General features: G+C 32.2%; 1 long non-coding RNA gene across 1 annotated transcript; it reads left to right on the forward strand.

Moving 5' to 3' along the window:
- Positions 1–1,811: 1,811 nt before the first annotated feature.
- LOC129315051 (uncharacterized) lies at positions 1,812–5,102 on the forward strand. Its single transcript, XR_008594368.1, has 3 exons — positions 1,812–1,992; positions 2,121–2,200; positions 4,507–5,102. It is a non-coding gene; the product is annotated as an uncharacterized LOC129315051 (long non-coding RNA).

The raw sequence follows: 5,102 nt of genomic DNA on the forward strand, positions 1-5,102 counted from the left end.
GCTGACAAAAACCTGTTGAATGATATAAGCATTGCGAACAAAAGTCCTATGTTTACTCATAGTTTTTTCGCAGATGATGGACTTTTTTTATGAATGCTAATGAAGGGAATTGTAGAAGATTGGTTGAAATTATTGATGTTGTAAGGAATCTGGGCAATTGGCAAATCTCAGTAAATCTGTGATTTTTTTCTCTGATAACACTGAAAGGAAAACTAAAGAAATGGTGTGCAGCATCATGGGTATTGGAGGCACTGAGAAGCCTGGAAAATATCTTGGAATTCTCAATATTTGGGATAAAACAAACCATCAAGCATTGGCACATATCACCAAAAGAGTTGGAGGGAAGGTACAAAGTTGAAGCAGCAAGTTGTTATCCCATGCAGGTAGGGAAATTATGATAAAATCAATTGTGAACCTTTGTATACTATGTCTTGTTTTAAATTTACAAAAAAAATCTTGTAAAGACTTGGATAGAATTGTAACTAAATTTTAGTGGAGTGGGGATGTTAATAAGACTAAAATTCATTGGAAGTTATGGGATAAGATGACTATGTTTAAGAAGGATGGAGGTATGAGGTTTAAGGATTTTGAAGCAATGAATGATTCTTTACTGGATAAGACAACCTGAAGGGTATTGAATAGTAGTGATGAATTGTGGGTTCAGGTGCTTAAAGGAAGATATTTTCCTAATTCATCTTTTTTGGAAGCAAAGAAGGGGCATAGGGCATCTTGGATCTGGAAAAGTCTACTAGATGGCAGAAATTACTAGGTAAGGATTTGTTTTGGGGAGTTGAGAATGGTAGAGGGATAAGATTGTGGAAAGACAATTGGGTGAAGGGACTAAAGGGTTGTTTAGAAGATCGTTATCTGGTGCTAAGGGAAATAAAGGATTTAATTCAAGAAGGATGGCGGTCTGTAGAAGCTGTGGAGGACGTTATTCCATAACAGATGCTATTGAAAATTAAAAATATGCCAAGGCCTAATTGTGTTAGAAATGATGAGGTGATTTGGGAAATGGCGAGAAACGGACATTATGAAGTTAAGAGAGGTTATTACAGAACTAAAGAAGATAAGAAGACTATTGACAAGAGGGCTGGTTCCTCTTCTATAATTAAAGAAGTTATATAAAAAAGTGTTTGGAAGGTGAAAACATACCAAAAGTTGTTCATTTCCTTTGGAGATGCGTTGCTAGAGCTTTATTGGTGACAGAAGACTTGCACAGCAAAAAAATGGTGCAAGGATCTTATTTGTCATATATGTGGGGAGGAAGTTGAATCAATTGAACTTGCAATTTTTTGTTTTTTTGGTTCTTGGGTTAAATATGTATGGTTTTGTAGTGATCTATCTTTGAGATTTGATAAAGACAATTTGGTGAGTGGTTTTAAAGAGAAGTTTTAGGAGGTAGTATGGTTGATAAATTTCAGATTACTCACTTTGTTTGGATTATATGACTAATTTTGAAGGAAAGAAATGATTTCATGTTTTACTAAAAGTAATTTGATCTAGTGAGAGTTATCTATAGGTTTGGAAAAGCTATAAATGAATTTTGGCAAAAAAAAATGTTGGTTGAATGAAATAACTTAAAAATTTATATTAAATGATTTTCTTTTCCTTTTGATATGTTATTTAATTATTTTAGTTATAGCACATGAGGAGCCTTGATCTAGTGAAAAAAAAAAAACTGATGGGATATTATTATGTAATTTCCCCACAAGCTTTAGTCCTGTTCTGTAATTTTCCCCATGGTTCTCTTTATTTAAATTTCCCTTCCCCTATGTCGGTTAGCTTTACAGAACAGAGTGAGAGAGCGTTCGCATTTGTTCTCTATTTTCTTCTCTTTCTGTGACACCAACTTCGACTTTGCCATTAGCGTGGATGTCTTCTCCTTGCGGGAAAGTTGTTCACTCCCTCCCCCTCTCTTGTTCGTCCGTTTCTCTCAGATTGATTGGCTGAATCTACCCTTCATTTCCTTGCTGTTTTGTGATGACAGAGGTGCGTGCGTGCGTGTTTATCTCTTTTCTTTTCTTCCCTTCCATAGCTGGAAGTCCGAGTGTGTATGGTAGCTTGAATTATCTCTTCTGCTGGCTGGAAATTATTGATTCTTCTTCTCGTTAGTGTAGCAGAGCGAAGTCCTTCCCCTTTCCTTCTGCAGTGTCGTTTAGGTGCTGATTATGGTGATGATACTACTATCTCGTTTGAGGTAAGTGGCTGTTTTATTTCTCCTTCTCCTTCGATCTCTATAGCAGCACCGAATCATCATTCTTACTTCCTCTAGCTAATTGATGCTACCCCTATATTTTATTGCTGCTGTCTAGAAAGTTTAGAAGGAATTAAGGTGTAATTTCGATTAATGTTGGATGTTATTTCGTTATGATGGGGAACTGAATTTGGTTGTGGAATTGAAAGTTTGAAATTCGTTGAAATTGCTTGGATTCTCATTTTATAATTTTGGTCAATGATAAATGTCCCAAGGTGCATGCATGAGTGCTTGAAATAAGAAGTTGATGGTAGTAAAATTATTTAATTTTCATATTAGAGTTTAGAGGAGTTATATTTACTAGTTGAGAAAACATATGTCTTCATATACATTGCAAAACTGATCTATTATTAAAATTTTACAGCATTTAAAGAAAAATTATTAGAGTAAATAATAATTAAAATTTTGTTAGGTTTAGAATAAAAGTTATATCAATGGTGGTAGTTGATTGCTACTTTGTGTTGTTAATTACTTGATAGAAATTGTTGAAGGATTTAGTGAAAATTTAAGAGAACAATGAAAATTTTTGAGAATATTAAAAATTTTAAATGTTAATTTTGCTTGTTTATTATGAGAAAGAAAATTTATAATGACAAGAGGATTATTGGATTATGCTTAAATTATTCAGAGAATTACTAAAGTAAGTGAGAATTCGAGGAGTCAGGTTTTATAATTTTTGGAATCTCTCAAGTGAGTGGGTAGCATTCTAAATAAATTTCTAACAAAATGTTCATAAAATCCTTTATTTAAATTTTACTATTATTTTTTTATAAATTATACAAATATCATTGTTAATCCTATTTTTTATAATTGTTTTATTAATAAAAATGTCTTATTTTACTGGTGATTTATATTGTTGATAAATAATGGTTGAAACGTATCCATGATAAATGATATATATATATATATATTTAAAGTAGTTTAATTATTGAATTTTATGTTGATATGAAATTTTTAATGAAATGATTCATGTATGAAGGAAATAATGATAAATTTGGACAAAAAAAATGATGGTTGATTGGTGTTTGAAAGAGAACATTTTAAAATTATTTTCTTGATCCATACATGCTTGATTTTATTAAGAAGGAATGACTTTAGAACGCTGGATGCTAACGACAGTTCCGTTAGCCCTTAGTGCGCTATGGTACACCCAACTAGTAGGGTGCTTATAGAAGGTGCTTGCCTCGTGCGAGAGCCAACGCATGTGAAATGGAGAGATGATTATTCGCGAATATCATACTCACACTTGTTTTCATAGGTTACATGCCTGCACTTGATTCGTGGCTCCTGTCATGCTTGTTTCGTGACTTTCAGCCACGCTTGACTGGTTACTTACCCTCGTGGATTGTGTATCCACACTTGTTATTCATTCTGATAAAGCCCTCCTGAATTTAAGTTAAAATTTATTATTTTTCTATTAATTTTTGAAAGTACTTTATTGAATTGCACTTTTATTAAAATTTTTAATTTTATTTTATGAGCAGTATAAATTTTAATACATTTTTGTGATTCTAATAGCATTATTTAATTTCACATTATATTATTAAAAAACTCGTTAGTTATTGTTAGCTTAAATATATATTTCATTTATTAAGTCATTTTGAATTAAATTTATTAGTTATTATCTTTATATTTTAAATTATAATTTTGATTGGAGCGCTACTCATTAAAAATTTCTTTGATTTTAGATATTGTAGATGACCATGTCTGCTAATTATTAAGAGATAGTATGTTTTTGGATCGCGAAAGAAATTTTGGGTATTTTCATATAAATATATTGTTATATGTAATTATAACTTAATGCTCCACGTATACCATGGTCAGGTCCTAATTTTGTTTTACTGATTATATATATATATATATATATATAATCTGTTGGTGTGGAGCTAGACTCTTGTGCTAAATGGATTGACTGACAGGTTTTGCTATTGTGAAAATTTTGGCAGGTTCAATTTACAGGGGAATTCTGTCAACATTTTTACAAAATATTTAAGATTTTTCAAACTTCAAAATTAAATGCATAAACTAATTATCAATATTTTAGCTCAATCTTTAGTTAGTTAAGGCTCATATTTCACGTTAGTCATACTCTTAGTATTGAAGTGTGACATTGGAAGAGAAGAGTGAGGCAATAAAGGCAAAAGATAATAAGAAGATTTGATGGGTCCGAAGAGAGGAAGGGTTAAGGTGAATTGTGACGAATCTTATGATATAATGACTAACAATGATGTTATTGGTTTGATTTGCAGGAACACAAAGCTTTGGGGAATTGGAGAGATGGTGCAAGTTGGTTCTCCATTTGTGGCTGAAATACTGGCGATTAGGAAAGATATTGCAATATTGAATCAGCAGAATGTGAAAGATACTGAAACAGAAATTGACTGTGCTGATCTTTTCTGATGCTGTAAAAAGAAATCAACAAGAGGGGCTGATTGGAAGGGCAGGTAGGATATCAAGAAAGTTTAAGATGTGTTTAGCCAAATGCTCTGGGTTTGTTATTACTCTTTCATCTAGAGAGGGTAATGAAGCAACTGATTGGATAGCTGTGTCTTGTAAAAAGGGATTGTGTCCTTTTGGATAATTTTGTCATAAACACCCCATTTGGTTAATATTTTGACCAATGATTTGAGGCTTTTGTCTTCTTTTTTGTTAAAAGAAGGCAGGTTGGAGATGGAGAGAAGTGGCGTACGTTAAAGTGGTGTTGTTGCTGCATGGATGATGACTGTTTTTGTGTTTTGTTTTCTACTATTCCTGATTTTTTTTTCCCTTCTGTTAGTTATTTTGCTGTTCGTTTTGATTATGACTTTCTGTTCAAGTTTGTGTGTTTGCTTCTTGTTATATTGGA

Source organism: Prosopis cineraria, unplaced genomic scaffold, assembly GCF_029017545.1.
Source record: "Prosopis cineraria cultivar Desert tree isolate PC_DT_omini unplaced genomic scaffold, ASM2901754v1 PC7, whole genome shotgun sequence".
NCBI classification, from domain to species: Eukaryota; Viridiplantae; Streptophyta; class Magnoliopsida; order Fabales; family Fabaceae; genus Prosopis; species Prosopis cineraria.